Consider the following 16959-nt stretch of genomic DNA (forward strand, 5'->3'; position numbering starts at 1 on the left):
TTTAACCAGTGTAATCTGAGGAGAAGCAATATGTACTACTGAAATATCTGCTCTATAAATATTTCCTGTGCTTCAAACTCCATGATTTTTTCCTTGCACAGTTTGATGCAAGTGAACATGGTAACTTGGAGCCACACGTTGAGAATGACAGAACCACAAGACAAAGGCATCTTGGGTCCTTAAATCACAATATGGAGAACTGGCCAGTGATTAGGAAAACTTATTGCAGACTTTATGTACTATATTTCTATCACTTTTGGGGTTAACAACAGAAGAGAGGAAGAGTCAATGGAAGTGTTAAGAAAGAGAAAGGTAGAATAAATTATGTAAAGATTTTAATATAGGGTCATATATATTAGAGATTATTCTATGATAGTTGATGTAGCTGGAGTGGCTGTTCATACTAAGTTCCTACGGAAAGCAAGACAGCCTGCTGGTAATAAAGTGCAAACTGAACCTTTATTAACTTTCTCTAGGCCTGATTGCTCATGGCCAGCAATGTGAGAGGGACAATTTAACATCACAAACAGATATTCATGAGTCTAAGACTGAGCAGTGTAATCTAAATATATATCTAGGAAAGAAATCTTCCTCTAAAAGAAACAATTCCTAAAATACACTGTCATCTCTTAATTCCAATCTTTTACATTAATGTGAAGAGCAGCTTAATTCCTTCCAGTTACAGTGACTCAAACCTCTCTATTCATTTGCTTAAGGAAATCCTCATTGGGAAGGTTATTCCAGCTCAAAGTGATGCATTGCCTCAGACTTTATGTCAAACCTCTGCTTCCCAGGAGGCAGAAAAATACTTAAATCTTTTAGATAACAGATTTATCCAGAATCTATGCAAGAAGGATTCCAAAACATTTTGTGGTTGGATCTGGATTCCATACTCTATACAGCATTCCTTTATCTCAATATATTTTTTCAAAAGTGATGAGATTTAATTTTGGACATGACACTCATGTAACTTGTCATTATTCCCTTCACAAATGTACCTAGAGATTGCTATTACAAAAAAATTGGCAGAGAGACATTCTAGTTTTACTAGATACGTAAATGGAAACTTTACAAAGTATTTTGAGATAAAACATACTGAAATCAATATCATCCATGAGATAAAACATAAAATCAACATAGATTATTGGCTAAGATTTTTGGCCTTGTCTTCTAGAAAAGTAGGTACACTTGCTTAGTTATGCTGAGTAGCCTTGCATGGACAATCCTGGTTTATAATTCTTCCTGTTATTCAGAATCAGTTCCAGGCCAATGAAAAAAAGCTACTAGCCAAGGCTTTCATGTGAACAATCTCCAAGTGTGCTATATGTAGCATGGCCAAGAAAATGTGGTGATCACTTTCTGTAAAATCAGCATAATTTCTTTATATGATCAAATAACTCAAAGTAATTTCTTCTGAGTAGCTTGAATTATTTATAAACTTCCTTAAGACACAGACTAGGCGCTCTGGTTACAAATGCTGAGATTTGATTAATTAGAAGGGGAGTGGGGGTGGGGTGTTCAAGGAAGTTTTCATTTACATATTCAATAAACAGTCATCCAGCAATCTTTTTTTTTTAATTGCATTTTAGGTTTTGGGGTACATGTGAAGAACATGCAAGATTGTTGCATAGGTGCACACATGGCAGTGTGATTTGCTGCCTTCCTCCCATCACCTATATCTGGCATTTCTCCCCATGCTATCTCTCCCCAACTCCCCACCCCCCGCTGTCCCTCCCCTATTTCCCCACCGACAGACCACAGTGTGTGATGCTCCCCTCCCTGTGTTCATGTGTTCTCATTGTTCAACACCCACCTATGAGTGAGAACATGTGGTGTTTGATTTTCTGTTCTTGTTTGAGTTTGCTGACAATGATGGTTTCCAGTTTCATCCATGTCCCTACAAAGGACACGAACTCATCATTTTTGATGGCTGCATAATATTCCATGGTGTATATGTGCCACATTTTCCCTGTCCAGTCCATCATTGATGGGTATTTGGGTTGGTTCCAGGTCTTCGCTATTGTAAACTGTGCTGCAATGAACATTCGTGTGCATGTGTCCTTATAGAAAAACGATTTATAATCCTTTGGATATATACCCAGTAATGGGATTGCTGGGTCAAATGGAATTTCTATTTCTAGGTCCTTGAGGAATCGCCACACTGTCTTCCACAATGGTTGAACTAATTTACACTCCCACCAACAGTGTAAAAGTGTTCTAATTTCTCCACATCCTCTCCAGCATCTGTTGTCTCCAGATTTTTTAATGATCGCCATTCTAACTGGTGTGAGATGGTATCTCAATGTAGTTTTGATTTGCATTTCTCTAATGACCAGTGATGATGAGCATTTTTTCATATGTTTGTTGGCCTCATGTATGTCTTCTTTTATAAAGTGTCTATTCATATCCTTAGTCCACTTTTGAATGGGCTTGTTTGTTTTTTTCTTGTAAATCTGTTTCAGTTCTTTGTAGATTCTGGATATCAGCCCTTTGTCAGATGGGTAGACTGCAAAAATTTTTTCCCATTCTGTTGGTTGCCGATTCACTCTAATGACTGTTTCTTTTGCCGTGCAGAAGCTGTGGAGTTTGATTAGGTCCCATTTGTCTATTTTGGCTTTTGTTGCCAATGCTTTTGGTGTTTTGGTCATGAAGTCCTTGCCTATGTCCTGAATGGTTTTGCCTAGATTTTCTTCTAGGGTTTTTATGGTGTTAGGTCTTATGTTTAAGTCTTTAATCCATCTGGAGTTAATTTTAGTGTAAGGGTCCAGTTTCTGCTTTCTGCACATGGCTAGCCAGTTTTCCCAACACCATTTATTAAACAGGGAATCCTTTCCCCATTGCTTCTTTTTGTCAGGTTTGTCAATCAGATGGTTGTAGATGTGTGGCATTGCCTCCGAGGCCTCTGTTCTGTTCCATTGGTCTATATCTCTGTTTTGGTACCAGTACCGTGCTGTTTTGATTACTGTAGACTTGTAGTATAGTTTGAAGTCCAGTAGTGTGATGCCTCCCGCTTTGTTCTTTTTGCTTAGAATTGACTTGGCTATGCGGGCTCTCTTTTGGTTCCATATGAAGTTTAAGGTGGTTTTTTCCACTTCTGTGAAGAAGGTCATTGGTAGCTTGATGGAGATAGTGTTGAATCTGTAAATTACTTTGGGCAGTATGGCCATTTTCATGATATTGATTCTTCCTAACCATGAGCATGAAACGTTTCTCCATCTGTTTGTGTCCTCTCTTACTTCATTGAGCAGTAGTTTGTAGTTCTCCTTGAAGAGGTCCTTTACGTTCCTTGTTAGTTGTATTCCTAGGTATTTTATTCTCTTTGTAGGAATTGTGAATGGCAGCTCGTTCTTGATTTGGCTGTCTTTAAGTCTGTTATTGGTGTATAGGAATGCTTGTGATTTTTGCACATTGATTTTGTATCCTGAGACTTTGCTGAAGTTACTTATCAGTTTCAGGAGATTTTGGGCTGAGACGGTGGGGTCTTCTAGATATACAGTCATGTCATCTGCAAATAGAGACAATTTGACTTCCTCCCTTCCTATTTAAATACCTTTTATTTCTTTTTCTTGCCTGATTGCTCTGGCTAAACTTCCAGTACTATATTGAGTAGGAGTGGTGAGAGAGGGCATCCTTGTCTAGTGCCAGATTTCAAAGGGAATGCTTCCAGTTTTTGCCCATTCATATGATATTGGCTGTGGGTTTGTCATAAATAGCTTTTATTATTTCGAGATACATTCCGTCAATACCTAGTTTATTGAGGGTTTTTAGCATAAAGGGCTGATGATTTTGTCAAAGGCCTTCTCTGCATCAATTGAGATAATCATGTGGTTTTTTTCTTTGGTTCTCTTTATGTGGTGAATTATGTTTACAGACTTGCATATGTTGAACCAGCCTTGCATCCCTGGGATGAATCCTACTTGGTCATGGAAAAATATGGAACTCTTCACGAATTTGTGTGTCATCCTTGCACAGGAGCCATGCTAATCTTCTCTGTATCGTTCCAATTTTAGTATATGCGCTGCCAAAGCGAGCAGTCATCCAGCAATCTTGACACTTACGTGGCAGACACTTTCCAAGCCTTGGCATTCCATTCTTTTCTTCCAGATTTGTGGAAAGACTTGAAATAATAATGATAGGAAGAAAACTGACATAGGCCCAATAATAATGATAGGAAGAAAACTGACATAGGCCCACAAAGCACCAGGTGCCATGCTCAGTGTTTACCCTTATATTAATTTAAACACTTAAAAAAATTCCAGAGTTACATACATAATGGTATAATTTAGCATTTCAGCCTAACCTTAGAAAGCATGCCAAAGCACAGAGCTTGATCTTCTTATACCTCACAATGACAGCTGAGCTGAGATTTTTATTAAAATGTGTAGATAATTAGATGCCACAAAAGATCTGTTTTGAATCAAATGTGGTTGGTGTTTCAGGGTCATCTGGAATTTGGTGACCAAATACAAATTCAATGCTATTATTATTATTGTCATCTTTTATTTATAATAGAACTCGGCATAGTGCTTACTATGAGCTGGCATTGAAATAAGTATACTACTTTCTTATTTCATTTATCCCTTTCAACAACGATTTGGGGTATGATATTTATTCCTATATAAAAATTACTAGTTTAAGATTACATAACTGGTAACAGGGAGATCTTAACTTAGGCACCCTTAGGGTATCAACATAGAGTAAGATTCAGTGATTGTATTCTATAAATTGTCTTTACACTGGTAAATTCAAAGCTTTGGAAATTATTTTAACAGTAGGAAATGAAATAGCTTAGCTATGTCTGTGTAAATTTTATGAAAGATAAATATGGTCAGAAATAAGTAGGCCAGGAAAGCATTACCCTTTTGCTTTTAGAATAAACACAAAATGAAATTCATGCACATTTCTCCTTTTTCTCAACTTAAAATATATATTTTTAAATAGCTGGATAATATACTTACAGTTCTAGTAAACTGATGTATTGTATAGTCTGTATGTATACCTTTCTAAGATAAAAATCTAGAAATGCTGGATAAAATATAGCAAACATTCTTTTTTAGTTATAGCTCAGAATGGGCAAGTCTCAGGTTTCAGACTCAAAGAGCAGAGTGAAAACAAGTGAAGAAGAAAAAAATGGTAGAATACGTGTTTATGAGGTATGTCTGTCATTAAACTAGGGGACAGTTTCTATTGACCTACAGACACAGATGGTGATGCCTTGAGAGCATGGAAAGTAGAGAGTTAGAACAAAGACCATCTACACAGATCCAGCATCTGAAAAGGTTGTACCTTTAATTAAAGTGTAGAATGGAAAAAATAAAACAAAATTTAAAAACCTACCTAACAATGATATACAGACATGGCAAGGAAGTTTATATACCACTATTTGGGTTTTTAGAGGAGAATGAAAGGATGTCTCCTGATAACTTATAAACATGGTACTCTCTTCGGCAGGTGTCTGAGATTTAAAGTTGCATGGCCTACTTGATCTAGGAAACCCTAAGCTTATAAAATAACAGCAAAATTGGCCTGTGTCTGGTGATACTCCTGGGTCATTGGCAGATGCAAACATAAAACCAATTTGGAATTTCACCCATAGGTAAAAAAGATTGACAGAGAAAAAAACCTACCCAATTTAAAGGAAAGTTTCTATTAAAAATTACAGAACATTGAGAGAAAGAATATGCCATGAATGATAGTTAGCAAACATGACAAAAATGCCAGATGGGAATCTTCAAGTATCTGAGATAATTTATTAACAATATGAATTTAAAGTGATTTGCTAAAAGCATACAAAATGAAGTCAAATAAGTGAATAGGACATAAAAAGAAACTGAAATATTTTAAAAAAGATTTACTTCAACAATTTTTACATTATTAAAATTAAATATTAGTAAATAGTTTAAACAGATCAGAAGTCTCTGAAGAGAAATTAGTAAACATTAGAAATAAGAAAATTTCAAAAAAATTAACACAATGAAAAATAGTAGGACAAAAATTATGTATAATAAAGTCAAGAAGACCCAACATTTACTTGATTGGAGTCTAGAAGTACAGAGTAAGGAAATGATGAAGAGAACATATAAAAGGGATAGTGTTTTTAAAGTTTCTAGAATTAATTTACAAATGAATCCTCCTATTTAAGATTTACAAAAATTTTAACAGGGGAAGAAAAATAAATCTACACTTGTGAATGTTGTAGTGAATTTGCAGAATACTAAAGACCAAACCTTTGAAGCAACCAGACTGAAAAGATAGATTACCTATAAAGTAACAGCCATAGAAATGAGAACAGGCTATTTAGTAACAACAATAAAGGTCAGAAGACAATGCAATAATATTTTTAAAACACTGATGGGAAATAACTCTCTATCTAAAATTCTATATACTCACTAAATTATCCACTTAAGAGTGAAAGCAAAGTAAAAATATTTCCAGTCAAAAACAGAATTTATCATTCAGAGACTTTCACTAAAAAAAAAATCTAAGAGTGAAGTAAAGGTGCAGGATTGACAAACAGACAAAGCAGGGGGAAGAAAACTTTACTGTTTCATAAATAGAGCTTACAAAGTTATTCATCTATGTATAAAACAAAATTAGTGTCTTACTTTGTATTACACACAAAAGTATATTTCAAAACATGAAAACTTTAAAAATATTAGGTTAAAATATGTCTTTGAACAGAATTTACAAAATAAGACATAAAAGGCAAAAATTATAAATGATTGATAAATGTAATTACATTAAAATAAAAGACAAAAATGTAAAACCAATGAACAGAAGTTATTTGCAACACATATAACCAATTTGCTAAAAGTTATTTGCAACGCATAAAACCAATTTGCAACACATATAACCAATTTGCTAAATACATATGTGTTGCTATATGTATTTGCAACACATATAACCAATTTGCAATTGTATTCATCACGATAGGCTAGGTTATGACATAACACCAAAATTTCAGTGGCTTGAAACAATAAAAGTTTTTATCTTGGTCATGCTACATCTCACTGAATCAGCAGTGGGCATTTTAATTTACACAGAGACCCAGGCTGATGGAGCACCCACATCTTGGGCATTGGTAAGAGCATAAAAGAGGGAAATAAAATTTTCAAGGATTCACACTGGCAGTTAAATGTTGTAACCTAGAATTTACCTACGTCACTTCTATTCATAATTCATTTGGCGGAACTAGTCAGATGGATTCATCTATTCCTAAGGGAACCAGGAAATTAAATCTTTCATGTGCCAAAAAGAAAGGAGAACTGGGTATCAGTGAGCAGCACTACTGACTGTCACACTGACAAAATATTTATATTCAGAATATATAATTAGCTAATACAGATTAAAAAGAAAAAATTAAAATTTAAGAGAAAAATGAGTGAAGGGTTTGAAAAAACAATTCACAGAAGCAGGAAACCAAAATGGCCATGAAACATATTTTAAAAAGTTCAACCTGATTAGAAATCAGGGAAATTACAATTACAAATAAGTAGACAATATTAAATGACCATCATAATGACTAAATTAATGTCTGATAACACCAAATGATGGTGAAGATATAGAGAAATGGAAACCCCAGTACATGACTATAGAACTCTACATTGATACAATGACCTTGAGAAGAAACTGCAACATTCATTTAAGTTGAACATATCAATATTCAGAAAGACTACTTCTTATGTCTCTCCTAGAGAAGCTCTCACACGTATGTGCAAGGAAACAAGCTCTAGGATGATTGTTTTTAGTTCAATTTACAACATCAACAAAGCAAAAACAACCTAACTGTTCTGCATTAGGGAAATGTGAACCATGTATATACAATTGAGTAATGTATTGCAGTAATTTAAACCATCTAATTAGGTAAATGTCAACATAAATGAACCTGACATGATACTGAAAACTCAAGTCACAATAAGGTAGATTTTTACATTTATACCAAATATTTTTTATTGCAAACTTTTCAAACATGAGAAAACACCACTACATCTTTGTTAAAGACACAGAAACATGTATGTGTACATATAGGAATGTGTGTTTCACATGTGTATATTAAGTACACAAGAATTATAAATGTCAAGTATAAAATAACAATTACCTTTGGGAGAAGAGAGGAAAAGAACAAGTGAATTTCAGAATCATTTGAAATAGTTTACTTTTCAAAAAATAAAAGGAAGATCTAAAGCAAATATGGCCAAAAGTTAACGTCTGTTTTATATTGGTGGTGGTATACTGGGGAATATTTTCTTTTTCATTTGTTTTTTAAATCAGGATTTTATTTTGAAATAATTTTAGATTTATGCAAAAGTTGCAAACAAAGTATAATAATAAATAAATAAATAAACTAGGTGAAGGGTTTATGGAGAATATAGTATTTTCTGAACCTTTATATATTTCTAAAATTTCATGATTACAAACTAAAAACAAAAGAAAAAATAATAAATGCACTTATAATCAGGATGGAGCTTTGAAGTCACGCTTTAAATTTCTTCTCTAGTCCAAAGGCTTAGCAGTGAAAGATTTGTATTTGTGTATATTTAAAAGGCATAAAACATGGTTAAAAAATTAAACAATGTTAAATATATTTGCTGATCTGATAGGGAATAAAGAGCAAAGCAATAAGCTAGAGAAGAAGACAAGGGTCTGGCAGGCTTTGGAACAAGAAACAGTCTGAAAGAAATTGGACTCCTATGAGGTAATGGGGAACATAACAAGTTCCACACATGGCAAAGCATGAGAGCCAGGCTTGCTGTGAGAAATAGGAGGCTGCACAAATCTAGTGGCAGACTAAAAAACAAACCAAAATGCCCTCATAGAAACAAAACAAATTCAAACTTTTATTTAAGATTAACTCACAAACTAAAATTCTAAAGCATATGAAAAAACTAATATTTGCAGCCAACATACTCAGTAATCAAGTGATGTCTTCCTTCTCAACTACAGTCTCTGACTTACGATGGTTTGACTTGCAATTTTTTGACTTTATGATGGTATGAAAGCAACACATATTCAGTAGAAATCATACTTTGAATTCTGAATTTTGATCTTTCCCTGGGCTAGCAATATGCAGTACAGTACTCTCTTGTGATGCTCGGCAGTGACAGTGAGTCACAGCTTCCAGGCAGCCACATCATCACATGGATAAACAACCATTACTCTACAGTGTACTGTGTTGGCAGCATGTTTTGATATTGTGTTTTGTATTTTTGCATCCCACTGTGTCTACAAAATGTCCATCTGTGTACAGTATTCAACATTTTATTATAAAATAGACTTTGTATTAGATGATGTTGCCCAACTATAGGCTAAAGTAAGCGTTCTGAGCATGTTTAAGATAGGCTAGACTGAGCTATGATGTTCAATAGGTTAGGGGTATTAAATGTATTTTTGACTTAGGATATTTTTAATTTATGATAAGTTTATTTGGGACATAACCCCGTCGTAAGCCAAGAGACATCTGTAAATGAATATAATAGAGAAATCTAAAAGTGATTTTTAAAAATAATATGTTTAAGATTCTCATATATCAAGACATAATAACCTTATAAAGTAGAAAAACGAGTCATGAAATAAAGACCAAGAGACATGACTCAAAGACAGATGGGTAGCAAAAATGAAGAAAACTGAATTATTGGAATTGAAAATATAATAATTAGACCAAAAATATCAAAAAGATGAGTAAATATCTCATATAAGGGTACGAGAAAATATTAGTGAAATGGACGATACTACTCAGGAAATTTTCTCAAAGTGACACAGGAATAAACAAAGGATAAAGTTAGATGCTTCATTATTAAAACTTCTAAAGGTAGAGAATAAAGGAAACATGGAAAAACAATATTTAAATGAATTGATATTCATAGAAAACTTTTTAGCCTTAAAGAAGAGTCCCCATATTTAAAGTAAATACCAAAGCTATGCAAAATAACTAGAAGTAAATTCACATTCTAAACATATTGTAGTAAAACTTCACACCATCAAAGGCTAAACTTCAGTAAAAGAAAAAGTAAATCCAAAAGGGAAAAAAGAAAATGCATTCTTATTGCATAAAACTTGAAAATCAGAGAAAAATAGAATAAAATAAATATAATAAAATCTGGCTTATGTTATTAGCCATAACATCTGGACATGTTCACATTTTATTTCCTTTCACTTTAAAAATTTATAATTGTTTTTTGCATTTTTGTATATAATTATAGTAATATTGCATATTAAAATTTGTATACTACTTTTTTAAACTAATAAAACAATTATTTTCCTGTTATCATGCTAGTCTTGTAAATATAATTTTTGAAACATTCATAATCTGTCAAATTGCTTTTCTGTACATTGATCTTTAAATGTGACTTACTTTAAACAAGAATAGAAATTTCAAAAATAGTACAAGAAACTTTGAGATCTCTCTCTATATGTATATATCCTATACATTTAATCACTACCATATATTTTTTCAGTGCATAAGCACAAGCATGGTAAGTAGCTAATCTTGATTAAGAAAACATCAGTACACTGAAGATAAAAATCCAAAACAAAGAGTAAGCCTGGTTGAAAGTCCTAAAGATAAAGGAAGAAATAAAGAAAGTCTAATATTTCCTGCACGATTCTTATTTTTGTATTTTTTTCCTTGAGTTTTATTCACGACAAAAAAAAAAAAAAAAAAAAAAAGCCCAGGACTAAGAGAAATGCTAGCTAGATACCATTTAGTGCATCCTTTCCCTACATCTGACAGACGGATAAACTGTTCTGAGAATAGGGTAGGCTTAGTGAGATCCTCCGCTTCTATGAGCACGGTTTTTCCCCAAAGAAAGCTACCATGGCGGTTGACAGTCCATTGGCTTTGGTACTGGCTCATCTGAGATCAAAGCCCAGCTGTGTCTCTTACCAGCTGTGTGACCTTGGACAGCGGCTCTAACTCTGAAGAGTTTTAGTTTCTTTGTAAATGAAGCAAAGAATATATAACTAATGAATTTATTGAGAGAATTAAATGTGATAATATATATATAAGGGTTCCTTTGGTCTACCTTCTCAAATAGCTTCCTCCATTCTTCAAATTACTTCAAGATAGAGTACAACAAGTGGAATTATTAGTTCAACTGGTGTAAAAACTTATAGCCCTTGATATACGTTTCCAAATTTCTTTTTTACAAAATGCTAATTTAACTGCCATCAGCTGCACCTGAGGTTGGCAGTTTCACCACACTATTATAAGAACAAGGTGTCAGAATTTAAATGTACTAGTTGATTATTTAAAAGAGAAAAGTATTTTATTACTGCTTAAAGTTATATCACTTTGATTAATGGTGGCAGTGAAGATTTCTCATATACATGTTTCCTGTCTTCTGACTTACTTGTTCATTTATTTAAATTGGTGCATGGGCTTTTTTTTTAAAAAAAAAAAAGCATGAAATATATATATATATATAATTTCCATCTGGTGCAGAGACTGTATCATATTTATTTTTTGCAACCCCAACACTATGAACTTGCTGAGAATAATGCTCCCTCAGTACATTTTTTTCAATCCCATCATTTTGAGTATATTCACAAAGTTTTGTTAATCATCACCACAATCTAATTGGCAACATTCCAACACCTCCAAAAGAAATTCCATATACATCAACAGTAATTTCCCACTTTTGCTCCCCTTTCCCACCCTAGCCCCAAGCAAACACTAATCTACTTTCTCTCTCTGTGGATTTGCCTGTTCTAAGCATTTATCATCAATGTATTCAAACAATGTGGGGTCTTTGATGATTGGATGCTTTTACTTTATGCATGGTTTCAAGGGTCATCAATGTTGTAGCATGTCTTAATATTTCATTGGTTTTTTTTTTTATTGTTGTATGACATTCCATTGTACACATATATCACATTTTGTTTATCCACTAATCAAATGATAGACATGTTGGTTGTTTCCACCTTTTGTCTATCATGAGTCATGCTGCTATTGACATTCATGTACAAGTTTTTGTACATAAATTTTCATTTATCTTGTGTATACATCTAAGAATAAAACTTCTGAGTCAAACAGTAAATCTCTGTTTAGCTTTTTTCCCTTTCTGTTTAGCATTTTGAGGAACTGCAAACTGTTTTCAAAATAGTTGCCCCATTTTATATTTCCATCAGCACTACATGAGACTTCTAATTTCTTCTCATCCTCACCAAAAATCGCTGCAGTATAACTTTTTAATCTTAGTCATCCTAGTGGGTTTGAAGTAGTATTTCATTGTAGTTTTGATTTGTACTTCTCTAAAGACTAAGGATACTGAACTTTTCATGTGCTTATTGGCCATTACATATTCTTGTTGAAGAAATTTCTGTTCGAATCACTTGCCTATTTTATAATTATGGTTTTTGTCTTTTTATTGTTGAGCTGTAGGAGTTCTTTATATATTATGGATACAATTTTTAAATAAGATATGATTTTCAAATATTTTCTCCCATTTCATGAATTGTTTTTGCATTTTCTTGGTGGTATCCTTTGATGCAAACATGTTTTTAATTTTGATGAATTTCAAGTAATCTATTACTTTCTTTTGTTGCTTCTGTTTTTGGTACCTAAGAAACTATTGCCTAGCCAAAGGCCACAAAAGATTTACTGCTATTAAATAAGCCCTGTTGTTTATTAGGCATTTAATCAACCAGCTATTGAACCAAACTTGCATTCTTTGAGATGTTTTATAGTTTTAACATTTGTATTTAAGTGTATGATCCATTTTGAGTTAATGTTTGTGTGCGATAGAAATTCGATTTCATTCTTTTGCATGTGGACATCAAGTTATCCTGGCACCATTTGTTGAAACAACTATTTTTTTTTTTTTTGCCTACTAAATTTTTTGTCACCCTTGTTAGGAATCAATTGACCATATGTGAATATTTATTGCTAACTTCTCAATTGTACTTCATTGATCTCTGTATCTATCTTTATGCCAGTAATATCCTGTTTTAATGACTGTAGATTTATAGCAGATTTTGAAATCATGAAGTATGAGTACCCCAATTTTTAAATTCTTTTTTAAAGATTGTTTTGGCTATTCTGCATTCCTTACACAAGAACACATGAATTTTATGACTAGGTTTTCCATTTTTACAAAAAAAAAAAAAAAAAAAAAAGAGGCAGCTGAAATTTGGTAGGACGGCATTGAAACTGCACATCAACTTTGGGAACAATTGCCATCTTATTGCTATTAAGTCTTCCAATCCATAAACATGAGCTACCTTTCCATTTGCTTATTTATTTATTTCAACTATGTTTTCAGTGCACAGTGTACATGTCTTGTACTTTTTTGTTAATTTTTTTCTTATGTTATTCTTTTGCAGCTATTATAAATTACATTGCTTTCTTAATTTTATTTTCAGAGTGTTCATTGGTAGTGTACAGAAATAAAATTGATTTTTTAATATCAATCTTGTATCCTGCCACATTGCTGAACTTAATTATTTGTTCAAATAATTTTTTGTGGATTACTTATGATTTTCTATATACAAGATTATGTCACTTGCAAATAAAGGTAGTTTCTACTTCTTCCTTTCTAATCTGATTGCCTTTCATGTCTTTTCTTGCATAATTGTCTTGGCTGGAACCTCCAAGAGAGTGTTGAGTTAAAATAATGAGAATAGATACCCTCTTCTTCCTGATTTTAGGAGGAAAGCATTCAGTTTCTCATCATTAAGTATTAGAAGAGCTATAGGTTCTTTATAAAATACCTTTTATCCAGTTAAAAAAATTACCTTCTTCTATTCCTGGTTTGTTGAGTGAATATATCATGTTTTCTTGAATTTTGTCAACTACTTATTCTGAGTCTACTGAAATGAACATGAAGTGTTTGTCCTTTATTACTATGGTGTATTATACTGATTGATTTTCAGCTATTAAGCCAACCTTGCATGCCTAGTATGTATATGTACTTTAAAAATTTAAATAACACTGTATAAACTCCTTTGTGCATATAATATTTTTGGTATTGTGGACTATATCCTTAAGAAAGAGACTCTCAAGTGGAATTCCAGAATCATAATTAATTTATAAACATTTTAAAGCTTTTAATTAATGGAAATATACATTTTCATTGGGATAAATAACAGTAATATTTATGCTGTTGCCTCAGGAAGTAACAAGTTTCCCCTTTTTCACACAGGTGCTCAAATATATGTTCATAATATAGGGGTTCTTAAAGTTTTTTTGTTTTCATTTTTGTTTTGAGACAGCGTCTCATTCTGTCACCCAGGCTGGAGTGCACTGGCATGGTATTGGCTCACCGCAACCTCCATTTCCCAGGCTCAAGTGATTTTCCTGCCTCAGCCTCCTGAGTAGCTGGTATTACAGGTGCATGCCACTATCTCCTGGCTAATTTTTGTATTTCTAGTAGAGATGGGTTTTCATCACATTGGCCAGGCTGGTCTTGATCTCCTGATATCAAATGATCCACCTGCCTCGGCCTCCCAAAGTGTTGTGATTACAGGCGAGAGCCACTGCGCCCAGCCAAAGTTTTTTAAATATAAGCTTTGCTGACCTCTGATCATTGACTTATTTTATACACCTCAAATACTAAGAAGAATTCTGATTTAACAACAGAAAATTCTGGAAACCAGAAATCACAACTGAAAAAAATTTACTTACAGAATTATTGCTTGGGCATTACAGCCTGCTTTGGAAGCAGACACAACTATGTTCAAATCTGAATTCTACCACTTATCAGCCATGAAATCTTCATCAATTTCTGTAACCCAAATAAAACTTTATTTTATCACCTTCTTGATGGAAATTGTAACCTTTACTTATAGGGTCATTTTAAATGTGTATAGAGCAAAATATGGTGTCAGACATTAAAACTGCACAACAGGTCGGGCGCGGTGGCTCAAGCCTGTAATCCCAGCACTTTGGGAGGCCGAGGCGGGTGGATCACGAGGTCAAGAGATCGAGACCATCCTGGTCAACATGGTGAAACCCCGTCTCTACTAATACAAAAAATTAGCTGGGCATGGTGGCGCGTGCCTGTAATCCCAGCTACTCAGGAGGCTGAGGCAGGAGAATTGCCTGAACCCAGGAGGCGGAGGTTGCGGTGAGCCGAGATCGCGCCATTGCACTCTAGCCTGGGTAACAAGAGCGAAACTCCGTCTCAAAAAAAAAAAAAAAAAAAAAAACTGCACAACATATGATAGCTATTTTCATTGTTTCTTGTGGTAGTAGCTACATTTTTGCTTGGTAAAATTTTTTTTTTAATTATAATTTTAAGAACAATAGGAAAATAACATTTAAATCTTGTCTCCCTGACAATAAAAGGCACTGTTAATGCTCAAGAGAATTAGTGCAAAGATTTGATACCCTGGCTCCTCCATTATAAGTTCTCAGTTGAATGACAAATCCCTGAGTAGTTTGATAGCAACTTTTCAAATATTTTTGTTCCAATAATGTACGTATTTTAGGCAAAAATTTGTGTTAGTAAAAATCAATTTCTTTTTTTTTCAAATTGTACTTTGGGCTCTGGGGTACATGTGTACATCCTGCACCCTGCAGGATTGTTGCATAGGTACATACCTGCTATGGTGGTTTGCTGTCTCCAACTCCCCACCCTTCGCCTACATCAGGCATTTCTCCCGGTGTTGTGTTATCCCAGTGTTATCCCTTCCCATCCTCCCCGCAGGCCGCCCCACCCCACTGTCCCTCCCATCCCCTCTCCGCCCCCCGACGTAGCCCAGTGAATGTTGTTCTCTTCCCTGTGCCCAAGTATTCTCATTGTTCATCACCTGCCTATGAGTGAAAATATGCGGTGTTTGTTTTTCTGTTCTTGTATGTTTAAAGCACATAGAAACCTTGAGACATTAGTGAAAACAAGCAGTGGAATAGTAATAATAGCATACATGTGTATATATGATACTATATAAATATTTATAATACTATACATAATGATATATATACATATATAATTACATTTACTCTTCTTAACAACTCTGTGAGGTATTGGTATAATTTTCATTTTATAAATGAGGAAAATACGGTTCAAAAAAGTTGAAGAACTTGCCTAATATCACGGAAAAACTAGGAAGTAGTGCTGGGCTTGTTATTAGACTACCTTTCCCTCAGAGGCCACTATACTACAATATCACTACATAATAATACTTACCTTAAAATACATGTTTCTTAGCTTCCTGGGAAGAACCAGAGGAAACAATTCTTTGGGAATAGTTGGGACTTCTAGATGACAGCGTAAACAAAGAAACACAAGAAAGAAAATAAACTTATTAGCAAAAATCATTGTAATTTAAACTTTTAAAATATTAATCTACTTTATAGCATTAGATAGAATTTTAAACATAAGTTGACAATAGATTTGAACACTTTTAAAATTGTCTTTGATGAATGAATGTAGTTACGCTTATAGCTAAGGGTAGGCACTTTCTGCTTCATGGTACTTCATCATGAATATTTAGAGAGCTGGCCAGGGACTTGGAGGGAAACATCCAAAGTATTGATTATTCAGTGTCATTAAATGTTTTGGAACTCTGTCCCTTACATGTTAATATTACCCTTCTGTGGTTTTTAGTAAACAGTATGTCTTAGAAGACCTTTAATCTGGCTAGAATAGTTTATATTAAGTTGATTAAATAATAAAACAAGCACTGTTGATTGCTTGTGTATGCCAAATGCTTTCTTACATTATCTCATTAATCTTCACAATACTTAGAAGTAAGTACTACTGTCACGTCATTTTATGAATGCGGCAAAGGAAGGGAGATAATTTGCTAGGAAGCATCAACTAAAATTGACAGAACTCGAAGTTGAGACCAAATTTGTTTTGATTCCGAAGCCCATGTTTTTAACTACTGGTTAATACTACCTCTTGTAAGCACATAACATGACCTCAAGATATATATGACCTAATTGTTGCTTTCTCTGTATTTCCTTCCAAAAGCAAAAATTAGGTAGGCGAAGTTAGAATCTTAGAGGAGTCTCCATCT

The 16959-nt window shown here is 33.7% G+C and overlaps 1 long non-coding RNA gene and 1 other non-coding gene across 7 annotated transcripts in view; both read right to left on the reverse strand.

Annotated features, from left to right (window-relative positions):
- Positions 1 to 16959, reverse strand: part of LOC105711706 (uncharacterized) — a 285757-nt gene that overhangs the window by 76668 nt on the left and 192130 nt on the right. For all 6 annotated transcript variants that reach the window (XR_010340352.1, XR_010340355.1, XR_010340353.1 and 3 more), the window contains one exon: positions 16125 to 16195. This is a non-coding gene — a long non-coding RNA (uncharacterized LOC105711706). The remainder of the gene's footprint in view (positions 1 to 16124; positions 16196 to 16959) is intronic.
- LOC135272436 (U6 spliceosomal RNA) lies at positions 3928 to 4030 on the reverse strand. The gene has a single exon (XR_010340577.1). It is a non-coding gene; the product is annotated as a U6 spliceosomal RNA (small nuclear RNA).

This window comes from Aotus nancymaae, unplaced genomic scaffold, assembly GCF_030222135.1.
Source record: "Aotus nancymaae isolate 86718 unplaced genomic scaffold, 86718_ANA_hifiasm-v0.15.2.pri h1tg000108l, whole genome shotgun sequence".
NCBI lineage: Eukaryota > Metazoa > Chordata > Mammalia > Primates > Aotidae > Aotus > Aotus nancymaae.